Source organism: Panulirus ornatus, chromosome 13 (genome assembly GCF_036320965.1).
Source record: "Panulirus ornatus isolate Po-2019 chromosome 13, ASM3632096v1, whole genome shotgun sequence".
Lineage (NCBI taxonomy): Eukaryota > Metazoa > Arthropoda > Malacostraca > Decapoda > Palinuridae > Panulirus > Panulirus ornatus.
Window position 1 is genome coordinate 43,675,658 of NC_092236.1, and position 12,182 is coordinate 43,687,839.

Below are 12,182 nucleotides of genomic sequence, written 5' to 3' on the forward strand. Positions count from 1 at the left end.
GTGAGGTCGTCTGCCCAGCACCTTAGTGATGAATGCCTAACTTCCTCAATTACCTCCGTGTTCAAAAGAACCTGCATTATTCAATGACTTCAATATGGGCTCACGCTGCGCCGTCATCGATCTGGGGGACAGTGAATGACTTCATAATCGAACTCAATTTCAGGGAACGAGGTTTGGTGGCTGACTGTAGTTAACTGATTCATTGATAAATGAATACCATCAAAAACAGCCTCGAAGAGACCCAGTGGTCTGTTGTTGTTTGAATTTCTTTGTGTACCTTTGTAATCTACTACTATATAAGGTATTAGAAATTGTCATTGGAACATTCTGAAATTCTGTTATGATATGTTTTCAAAGGACGTAAATATCTCCAAAGATATTCTAAATCTATGATGTAACATTCCCATAAACACATATAATAATCATCATGCTATTTAGTTTCCCGTTTGTTACGTACAGCAAAAAAGATCGTCGCTTTTCTTCAACCGAAAAGCTTAATAATAAATGCTTTAACAGGTTACATTAATCATTTACTGATATCACATTACTAACTTTGAAATAACACTCTCCCGCGTTAGCGAGTTAGCGCATGGAAACAGACGAAAGAATGGCTCAACCCACCCACATACACATGTACATACATAAACGCCCACACACGTACATATACATACCTATACATTTCAACATACACATACATATACATAAATAGACATATACATACATACACATGTACATATTCATACATGCTGCTTTCATCCATTTCCGGCGCCACCCCGCCACACATGAAATGAAAACCCCCTCCCCCGCGTGCGCGCGAGGTAGCGCTAGGAAAAGACAACAAAAGCCACATTCGTTCACACTCATTGTCTAGCTGTCATGGGTAATGCACCGAAACCACAGGTCCCTTTCCACATCCAGGCCCCACAAAACTTTCTACGGTTTACCCCAGACGCTTCACATGCCCTGGGTCAATCCAGTGACAGCACGTCGACCCCTGTATACCACATCGTTTCAATTCACTCTATTCCTTGCGCGCCTTTCATCCTCCTGTATGTTCAGGCCCGATCGCTCAAAATCTTTTTCACTCCATCTTTCCACCTCCAATTTGATCTCTCACTTCTCATTCCCTCCACCTCTGACACATACATCCTCTTTGTCAATCTTTCCTCATTCATTCTCTCCATGTGACCAAACCATTTCAATACACACTCTTCTGCTCTTTCAACCACACTCTTTTTATTACCACACATCTCTCTTACCCTTTCATTACTTACTAGATCAAATCATCTAACACCACATATTCTCCACAACAAGCTCATTTCCAACACATCCACCCTCCTCCGCACAACCTTATAACATTGTTGGAACCATTATTCCTTCAAACATCTCCATATTTGCTCTCCGAGATAACGTTCTCGCCTTCCACACAATCTTCAACTCTTCCAGAACCTTCAACTCCTCCCCCAGCCCGTGACTCACTTCCGCTGCCAAATCCACTCCCAGATATCCAAAACACCTCACTTCCTCCAGTTTTCTCCATTCAAATTCACCTCCAATTAACTTGTCCTTCAAACCTACTGAACCTAATAGCCTTGCTCTTATTCACATTTACTCTCAGCTTTCTTCTTTCACACACTTTATCAAACCCAGTCACCAACTTTTGCAGTCTCTCACCCAAATCAGCCACCAGCGCTGTATCATCAGCGAACAACAACTGACTCACTTCCCAAGCCTTCTCATCCACAACGGACTGCATACTTGCCCCTCTCACCAAAACTCTTGCATTCACCTCCCTAACAACGCCATCCATAAAGAAATCAAACAACCATGGAGACATCACACACCCCCACCACAAACCGACATTCATTGGGAACCAATCAATTTCCTCTCCTCCTACTCATGCACCTTACATACTCCATAAAAACTTTCCACTGCTTCTAGCAACTTACCTCCCACACCATATACTCTTGATGCCTTCCACAGAGCATCTCCATCAATTTTGTCATATGCCTTCTCCTGAACCATACAAATCCATCTGCTTTTCTAAATATTTCTCACATACGTTCTTCAAAGCAAACACCTGATCCACAAGTCCTCTATCTCTTCTGAAACCACACTGCTTCTCCTCAATCTGAAGCTTTGAACATGCTTTCACCCTCTCAGTCAATAACCTCCCATATGATTTCCCAGAAATACTGAACAAAGTTATACCTCCGTAATTTGAACACTCACGTTTATCCCTTTTGGGATAGTGAGAAAGGGTAGTGAGTGGTGGGATGAAGAAGTAAGATTAATAGTGAAAGAGAAGAGAGAGTCATTTGGACGATTTTTGCAGGGAAATACTGCAAATGACTGGGATATGAATTAAAGAAAGAGGCAGGAGGCCAAGAGAAAAAGGCACAGGAGGTGAAACAGACGGCAAAAGAGAGTTGGGGTGAGAGAGTATCGTTAAATTTTAGGGAGAATAAAAAGATGCTTTGGAAGGAGGTAAATAAAATGCGTAAGACGAGAGAATAAATGGGAACATCGGTGAAGGGGGCTAATGGGGAGGTGATACCAAGTAGTGGTGATGTGAGAAGGAGATGGAGTGAGTATTTTGAAAGTTTGTTGAATGTGATTGATGATAGAGTGTCAGATACAGGGTGTTTTGGTCGAGGTGGTTTGCGAAGTGAGAGGGTTAGGGAGGATGATTTGGTAAGCAGAGAAGACGTTGTAAAATCTTTGCGGAATACGAAAGCCGGCAAGGCAGCTGGTTTGGATGGTATTGCGGTAGAATTTGTTAAAAAAGGGGGTGGCTGTGTTGTTGACTGGTTGGGAGGAATATCTAATGTCTGTATGACTCATGGTAAGGTGCCTGAGGATTGGCGGAATGCATGCATAGTGCCATTGTATAAGGACAAAGGGGGTAAAGGTGAGTGCTCAAATTAGAGGTATAAGTTTGTTGAGTATGCCTAGGAAATAATATGGAAGGGTATTGATTGAGAGGGTGAAGGCATGTACAGAGCATCAGATTGGGGAAGAACAGTGTGGTTTCAGAAGTGGTACAGGATGTGTGGATCAGGTGTTTGCTTTGTAGAATGTATGTGAGAAATACTTAGAAAGGCAAAGGATTCGTAGGTAGCATTCATGGATCTGGAGAAAGCATACGATAGAGTTGATAGAGATGCTCTGTGGAAGGTATTAGGGGTATATGGTGTGGGAGAAAAGTTGTTAGAAGCAGTGAAAAGTTTTTATCGAGGATGTAGGGCATGTGTACGAGCAGGAAGAGAGGAAGTGATTGGTTCTCAGTAAATGTCTGTTTGCGGCCGGGGGGAGAAACTGCAGAAGCTGGTGACTGAGTTCGTCAATTAGGAGGTAAGTTTGAATGGAGAAAAACTGGAGGAAGTGAAGTGTTTTAGGTATCTGGGAGTAGATTTGGCAGCGGATGGACCCATGGAAGCAGAAGTGAGTCACAGGATGAGGGAGGGAGGTTCTGGGAGCGTTGACAAATGTGTGGAAGTCTAGGACATTATCTCAGAAAGGAAAAATGGGTATGTTTGAAGGAATTGTGGTTCCAACAATGTTATATGCTTACGAGGCGTGGGCTATAGAGTTGTGCGGAGGAGGGTGGATGTGTTTGAAATGAGATGTTTGAGGACAATATGTGGTGTGAGGTTGTTTGATCAAGTAAGTAATGAAAGGGTAAGAGAGATGTGTGTTAATAAAGAGAGTGTGGTTGAGAGAGCAGAGGAGAGTGTTTTGAAACGGTTTGGTCACATGGCGAGAATGAGTGAGGAAAGATTGACAAAGAGGATATATGTGTCAGAGGTGGAGGGAACGAGAAGTGGACGACCAAATTGGAGGTGGAAAGATGGAGTGAAAAAGATTTTGAGTGATCGGGGACTGAACATGCAGGAGAGTGAAAGGCGTGCAAGGAATAGAGTGAATTGGAACAACATGGTATACCGGGGTCGACTTGCTGTCAATGGCATGTGAAGTGTCTGGGGTAAACTATGGAAAGTTTTGTGGAGCCCAGATGTGGGAAGGGAGCTATGGTTTCGATGCGTTTTAAATGACAGCTAGAGAATGAGTGTGAACGAATATGGCCTTTGTTGTCTTTTCCTAGCGCTACCTGGCGTGCATACGAGGGGAAGGGGTTTTCATCTCATGTGTGGCGGAGTGGCTAGATTGCTAGATATAGGTTGCTTTGGTCGCGGTGGTGTGTGATGTGAGAGGGTAAGGGAGAATAGTCTAGTAAATATAGAAGAGGTAGTGAAAGCTTTGCCGAAGATGAAAGCCGGCAAGGCGGCGGGTTGGGATGGTATTGCAGCGGAATTTATTAAAAAAGGTGGTGACTGTGTTGCTGACGGGCTGGTAAGGATATTCAATGTATGTATGGTTCATGATGAAGTGCCTGAGGATTGGCGGAATGCATGCATAGTGCCATTGTACAAAGGCAAAGGGGATAAAGGTGAGTGCTCAAATTATAGAGGTATAAGTTTTTGCGTATTCCTGTTAGATTATATGGGAGGGTATTGATTGAGAGGGTCAAGCCATGTACAGAGCATCAGATTGGGGAAGAGCTGTGTGGTTTCAGAAGTGGTACAGGATGTGTGGATCAGGTGTTTGCTTTGAAGAATGTATGTGAGAAGTACTCAGAATAAGAGATGGATTTGTATATAGCATTTATGGATCTGGAGAAGGCATATGATGGAGAAGATAGAGATGATCTTTGGAAGGTTTTAAGAGTATATGGTGTGGGAGATAAGTTGCTTGAAAGCCGTGAAATGTTTTTATCAATGATGTGAAGCATTTGTACGAGTAGGAAGAGAGGAAAGTGATTGGTTCCCAGTGAATGTCGGTTAGCGGCAGGGATATATGATGTCTCCATGGTTGTTTAATTTGTTTATGGATAGGTTTGTTAGGGAGGTGAATGCAAGAATTTTGTAGAGTAGGGCAAGTGTGCCGTCTGTTGCGGATGAGGGGGCTTGGGAAGTGAGTCAGTTGTTGGTCGTTAATGATACAGCGCTGGTGGCTGATTCGGGTGAGAAAATGCAGAAGCTGGTGACTGAGTTTGGTGAAGTGTGTGAAAGAAGAAAGCTGAGAGTAAATGTGAATAAGAGCAAGGTTATTGGGTTCATTTGGGTTGAAGGACAAGTTAATTGGGAGGTAAGTTTGAATGGAGAAATATGGTAGGAAGTGAAGTCTTTTAGGTATCTGGGAGTGGATTTAGCAGCGGATGGAACCATGGAAGCGGAAGTGAGTCACTGGGTGGGCAGGGGGCGAAGGTACTGGCACCGTTTAGGAACGTGTGAAAGGCGAGGAACGTTATCTTGGAGAGCAAAAATGGGTATGTTTAAAGGAATAGTAGTCCCAACAATGTTATTTGGTTGCGAGACGTGGGCTATAGGTAGGGCTGTGCGGAGGAGGGTGGATGCGTTGGAAATGAGATGTTTGAGAACAATATGTGGTGTGAGGTGGTTTGATTAAGTATGAAAGGGTAAGAGAGATGTGTTGTAATGAAAAGACTGTGGTTGAGAGAGCAGATGGGAGTGTATTGAAGTTGTTTGGCCACATGGAGAAAATGAGTGACGAAAGATTGAGAAAAAAGATACATGTGTCAGAGAAGGATGGAACGAGGAGAAGTGGGAGACCAAATTGTAGGTGGAAGAATGAAGTGAAAAATAATTTAGAGGGATCGGGGACTTAACATGCAAGAGGGTGAAAGGAGTGCAAGGAATCGAGTGAATTGAAACGATGTGGCATTCCGGGGTCGATCCTGTCAACGGATTAATCTAGGGCATGTGAAGCGTTTGGGATAAACCATGGAAGGATTTGTAGGGCCTGGATGTGGAAAGGGAGCTGTGGTTTCGGTGCATTACACATAACAGCTGGAGATTGAGTGTGAACTAAAATGGCGTTTGTTGACATTTCCTAGCGCTATCTCGAGCGCGCACAGGGAAGGGTGGGGGTGGTGGTAGTGGTGGGGTGGAGAGGGGGGTTATTCATGTGTGGCGAGGTGGCGACGGGAATGGATGGGGGCAGCATATATGAGTGTGTACATGTGTATATATGTATATTTCTGTGCATGTACATGTATGTATACGTTGAGATGTATCGGTATGTATATGTGCGTGTGTGGGCGTTTATGTATATGCATGTGTGTGTGGGTGAGTTGGGCCATTCTTTCGTCTGTTTCATTGCGCTACCTCGCAAACACGGAGACAGCGAACCAGCATGATAAAACACTGGGGTGTCTAAATGTGTGTGGATGTAGCCAAGATGAGATAAAAGGAGAGATAGGTACTTTGTTTGAAGAAAGGAACCTGGATGTTTTGGCTCTGAGTGAAACGAAGCTCAAGGGTGAAGGGGAAGAGTGGTTTGGTAATGTCTTGTGAGTAGAGTCAGGGGTTAGTGAGAGGACAGGAGCAATGGAAGGAGTAGCACTACTCCTGAAACAGGAGTGGTGGGAGTATGTGATAGAGTGTAAGAAAGTAAATACTAGATTGGTATGGGTAAAATTGAAAGTGGATGGAGAGAGAGGGGTGATTAGTGGTGCATATGCACCTGGGCATGAGAAGAAAGATCATGAGAGGCAAGTGTTTGGGGAGCAGCTGAGTGAGTGTGTTAGTAGTTTTGATGCACGAGACCGGGTTATAGTGATGGGTGTTTTGAATGCGAGGGTGACTAATGTGGCAGTTGAGGGAATAATTGGTGTACATGGGGTGTTAGTGTTGTAAATGGAAATGGTGAAGAGCTTGTAGAATTATGTGCTGAAATAGGACTGATGATTGGGAATACCTGGTTTAAAAAGAGAGATATACATAAGTATACGTATGTAAGTAAGAAGGGTGGCCAGAGAGCGTTATTGGATTACGTGTTAATTGATAGGCGCGCGAAAGTGAGACTTATGGAAGTTAACGTGCTGAGAGGTGCAACTGGAGGGATGTCTGAACATTATCTTGTGGAGGCGAAGGTGAAGATTTGTAGAGGTTTTCAGAAAAGAAGACAGAATGTTGGGGTGAAAAGAGTGGTGAGAGTAAGTGAGCATGGGAAGGAGACTTGTGTGAGGAAGTACCAGGAGAGACTGGGTACAGAATGGAAAAAGGTTAGAAAACAAAGGAGGTAAGGGGAGTGGGGGAGGAATAGGATGTATTTAGGGAATCAGTGATGGCTTGCGCAAAAGATGCTTGTGGCATGAGAAGCGTAGTAGGTGGGCAGATTAGAAAGGGTAGTGAGTGGTGGGATGAAGAAGTAAGATTATTAGTGAGAAAGAAGAGAGAGGCATTTGGACGATTTTTGCAGGGAAATAATGCAAATGTGTGGGAGATGTATAAAAGTTTGAGGCAGGAGGTCAAGAGAAAGGTGCAAGAGGTGAAAAGAGGGCAAATGAGAGTTGGGGTGAGAGACTATCATTAAATTTTAGGAGAATAAAAAGATGTTTTGGAAGGGGGCAAATAAAGTGCATAAGACAAGGGAACAAATGGGAACTTCAGTGAAAGGGGCTAATGGGGAGGTGATAACAAATAGTGGTGATGTGAGGAGATGGAGTGAGTATTTTGAAGGTTTGTTGAATGTATTTGATGATAGAGAAGCAGATGTAGGATGTTTTGGTCGAGGTGGTGTGCAGAGTGAGAGGGTTAGGGAGAATGATTTGGTAGACAGAGAAGAGGTAGTAAAAGCTTTGCTGAAGATGAAAGCCGGCAAGGCAGCAGGTTTGGATGGTATTGCAGTGGAATTTATTAAGAATAGGGGTGACTGTATTGTCGACTGGTTGGTAAGGTTATTTAATGTATGTATGACTCATGATGAGGTGCCTGAGGATTGGCGGAATGCTTGCATAGTGCCATTGTATAAAGGCAAAGGGAATAAAAGTGGGTGCTCAAATTACGGAGGTATAAGTTTGTTGAGTATTTCTGGGAAAATATGTGGGAGGGTAATGGTTGAGAGGGTGAAGACATGTACAGAGCATCAGACTGGGGAAGAGCAGTGTGGTTTCAGAAGTGGTAGAGGATGTGTGGATCAGGTATTTGCTTTGAAGAGTGTATGTGAAAAATACTTAGAAAAGCAAATGGATTCGTATGTAGCATTTATGGATCGGGAGAAGGCATATGATAGACTTGATAGAGATGCTCTGTGGAAGGTATTAAGAATTTATGGTGTGGGAGGCAAGTTGTTAGAAGCAGTGAAAAGGTTTTATCGGGGATGTAAGGCATGTGTACGTGCAGGGAGAGAGGAAAGTGATTGGTTCTCAGTGAATGTTGGTTTGCGGCAGGGGTGTGTGATGTCTCCATGGTTGTTTAATTTGTTTATGGATGGGGTTGTTAGGGAGGTGAATGCAAGAGTTTTGGAAAGAGGGGCAAGTATGCAGTCTGTTGTGGATGAGAGAGCTTGGGAAGTGAGTCAGTTGTTGTTCGCTGATGATACAGCGCTGGTGGCTGATTCGTGTGAGAAACTGCAGAAGCTGGTGACTGAGTTTGGTAAAGTGTGTGAAAGAAGAAAGCTGAGAGTAAATGTTAATAAGACCAAAGTTATTACGTAGAGTAGGATTGAGGGACAAATCAACTGGGAGGTAAGTTTGAACGGAGGAAAACTGGAGGAAGCGCAGTGTTTTAGATATCCGGGAGTGGATTTGGCAGCTGATGGTACCATGGAAGCGGAAGTGAATCATAGGGTGGGGGAAGGGGAAGAAAGTTCTAGGAGCGTTGAAGAATGTGTGGAAGTCGAGAACATTATCTCGGAAAGCAAAAATGGGTATGTTTGAAGGAATAGTGGTTCCAACAAAGTTATATGGTTGCGAGTCGTGGGCTATGGATAGAGTTGTGCAGAGGAGGGTGGGTGTGCTGGAAATGAGATGGTTGAGAACAATATATGATGTGAGGTGGTTTGATCGAGTAAGTAATGAAAGGGTAAGAGAGATGTGTGGTTACAAAAAGAGTGTGGTTGAGAGAGCAGAAGAGGGTGTTTTGAAATGGTTTGGTCACATGGAAAGAATGAGTGAGGAAAGATTGACCAAGAGGTTATATGTGTCAGAAGTGGAGGGAACGAGAAGTGGGAGACCAAATTGGAGGTGGAAAGATAGAGTGAAAAAGATTTTGAATGATCGGGGCCTGAACATACAGGAAGGTGAAAGGCGTGCACGGAATATCGTGAGTTGGATCGATATGGTATACCGGGGTCGACGTGCTGTCAGTGGATTGAACCAGGGCATGTGAAGCGTCTCGGGTAAACAATGGAAAGTTCTGTGGGGCCTGGATGTGGAAGAGGAGCAGTGGTTTCACTGCTTTATACATGACAGCTAGAGACTGAGTGTGAACGAATGTGGCCTTTGTTGTCTTTTCCTAGCGCTACCTCGTGCACATGAAGGGGAGGGGGGGGGGTTATTTCATGTGTGGAGGGGTGGCGATGGAAATGAATAAAGGTAAACAGTATGATTTATGTACATGTGTATATATGTATATGTCTGTGTGTGTATATATATGTATACGTTGAGGTGTATAGATATGTATATTTGCGTGTGAGGACGTGCATGCAAATACATGTGTATGTAGGTGGGTTGAGCCATTCTTTCGTCTGTTTCCTTGTGGTACCTCGCTATCGTGGGAGACAGCGACAAAGCAAAATAGAATAAAAATATAATATAACATATATATATATATATATATATATATATATATATATATATATATATATATATGGTAAAGTGTGTGGAAGAAGAAAGTTGAGAGTAAATGTGAATAAGAGCAAGGTTATTAGGTACAGTAGGGGTGAGGGTCAAGTCAATTGGGAGGTGAGTTTGAATGGAGAAAAACTGGAGGAAGTGAAGTGTTTTAGATATCTGGGAGTGGATCTGTCAGCGGATGGAACCATGGAAGCGGAAGTGGATCATAGGGTGGGGGAGGGGGCGAAAATTTTGGGAGCCTTGAAAAATGTGTGGAAGTCGAGAACATTATCTCGGAAAGCAAAAATGGGTATGTTTGAGGGAATAGTGGTTCCAACAATGCTGTATGGTTGCGAGGCGTGGGCTATGGATAGAGATGTGCGCAGGAGGATGGATGTGCTGGAAATGAGATGTTTGAGGACAATGTGTGGTGTGAGGTGGTTTGATCGAGTAAGTAACGTAAGGGTAAGAGAGATGTGTGGAAATAAAAAGAGCGTGGTCGAGAGAGCAGAGGAGGGTGTTTTGAAATGGTTTGGGCACATGGAGAGAATGAGTGAGGAGAGATTGACCAAGAGGATATATGTGTCGGAGGTGGAGGGAACGAGGAGAAGAGGGAGACCAAATTGGAGGTGGAAAGATGGAGTGAAAAAGATTTTGTGTGATCGGGGCCTGAACATGCAGGAGGGTGAAAGGAGGGCAAGAAATAGAGTGAATTGGAGTCATGTGGTATACAGGGGTTGACGTGCTGTTAGTGGATTGAAGCAAGGCATGTGAAGCGTCTGGGGTAAACCATGGAAAGCTGTGTAGGTATGTATATTTGCGTGTCTGGACGTGTGTATGTACATGTGTATGGGGGGGGGGGGGGTCGGGCCATTTCTTTCGTCTGTTTCCTTGCGCTACCTCGCAAACGCGGGAGACAGCGACAAAGTATAAAAAAAAAAAAAAAAAAAAAAAAAAAAAATATATATATATATATATATATATATATATATATATATATATATATATATATATATATATATATATATTATATTATTATTATACTTTGTCGCTGTCTCCCGCGTTTGCGAGGTAGCGCAAGGAAACAGACGAAAGAAATGGCCCAAGCCCCCCCCCCCCCCCCATACATATGTATATACATACATCCACACACGCAAATATACATACCTACACAGCTTTCCATGGTTTACCCCAGACGCTTCACATGCCTTGATTCAATCCACTGACAGCACGTCAACCCCGGTATACCACATCGCTCCAATTCACTCTATTCCTTGCCCTCCTTTCACCCTCGTGCATATTCAGGCCCCGATCACACAAAATCTTTTTCACTCCATCTTTCCACCTCCAATCTGGTCTCCCTCTTCTCCTCGTTCCCTCCACCTCCGACACATATATCCTCTTGGTCAATCTTTCCTCACTCATTCTCTCCATGTGCCCGAACCACTTCAAAACACCCTCTTCTGCTCTCTCAACCACGCTCTTTTTATTTCCACACATCTCTCTTACCCTTACGTTACTCACTCGATCAAACCACCTCACACCACACATTGTCCTCAAACATCTCATTTCCAGCACATCCATCCTCCTGCGCACAACTCTATCCATAGCCCACGCCTCGCAACCATACAACATTGTTGGAACCACTATTCCTTCAAACATACCCATTTTTGCTTTCCGAGATAATGTTCTCGACTTCCACACATTCTTCAAGGCCCCCAGAATTTTCGCCCCCTCCCCCACCCTATGATCCACTTCCGCTTCCATGGTTCCATCCGCCGCCAGATCCACTCCCAGATATCTAAAACACTTCACTTCCTCCAGTTTTTCTCCATTCAAACTCACCTCCCAATTGACTTGACCCTCAACCCTACTGTACCTAATAACCTTGCTCTTATTCACATTTACTCTTAACTTTCTTCTTCCACACACTTTACCAAACTCAGTCACCAGCTTCTGCAGTTTCTCACATGAATCAGCCACCAGCGCTGTATCATCAGCGAACAACAACTGACTCACTTCCCAAGCTCTCTCATCCCCAACAGACTTCATACTTGCCCCTCTTTCCAAAACTCTTGCATTTACCTCCCTAACAACCCCATCCATAAACAAATTAAACAACCATGGAGACATCACACACCCCTGCCGCAAACCTACATTCACTGAGAACCAATCACTTTCCTCTCTTCCTACACGTACACATGCCTTACATCCTCGATAAAAACTTTTCACTGCTTCTAACAACTTTCCTCCCATACCATATATTCTTAATACCTTCCACAGAGCATCTCTATCAACTCTATCATATGCCTTCTCCAGATCCATAAATGCTACATACAAATCCATTTGCTTTTCTAAGTATTTCTCACATACATTCTTCAAAGCAAACACCTGATCCACACATCCTCTACCACTTCTGAAACCACACTGCTCTTCCCCAATCTGATGCTCTGTACATGCCTTCACCCTCTCAATCAATACCCTCCCATATAATTTACCAGGAATACTCAACAAACTTATACCTCTGTAATTTGAGCACTCA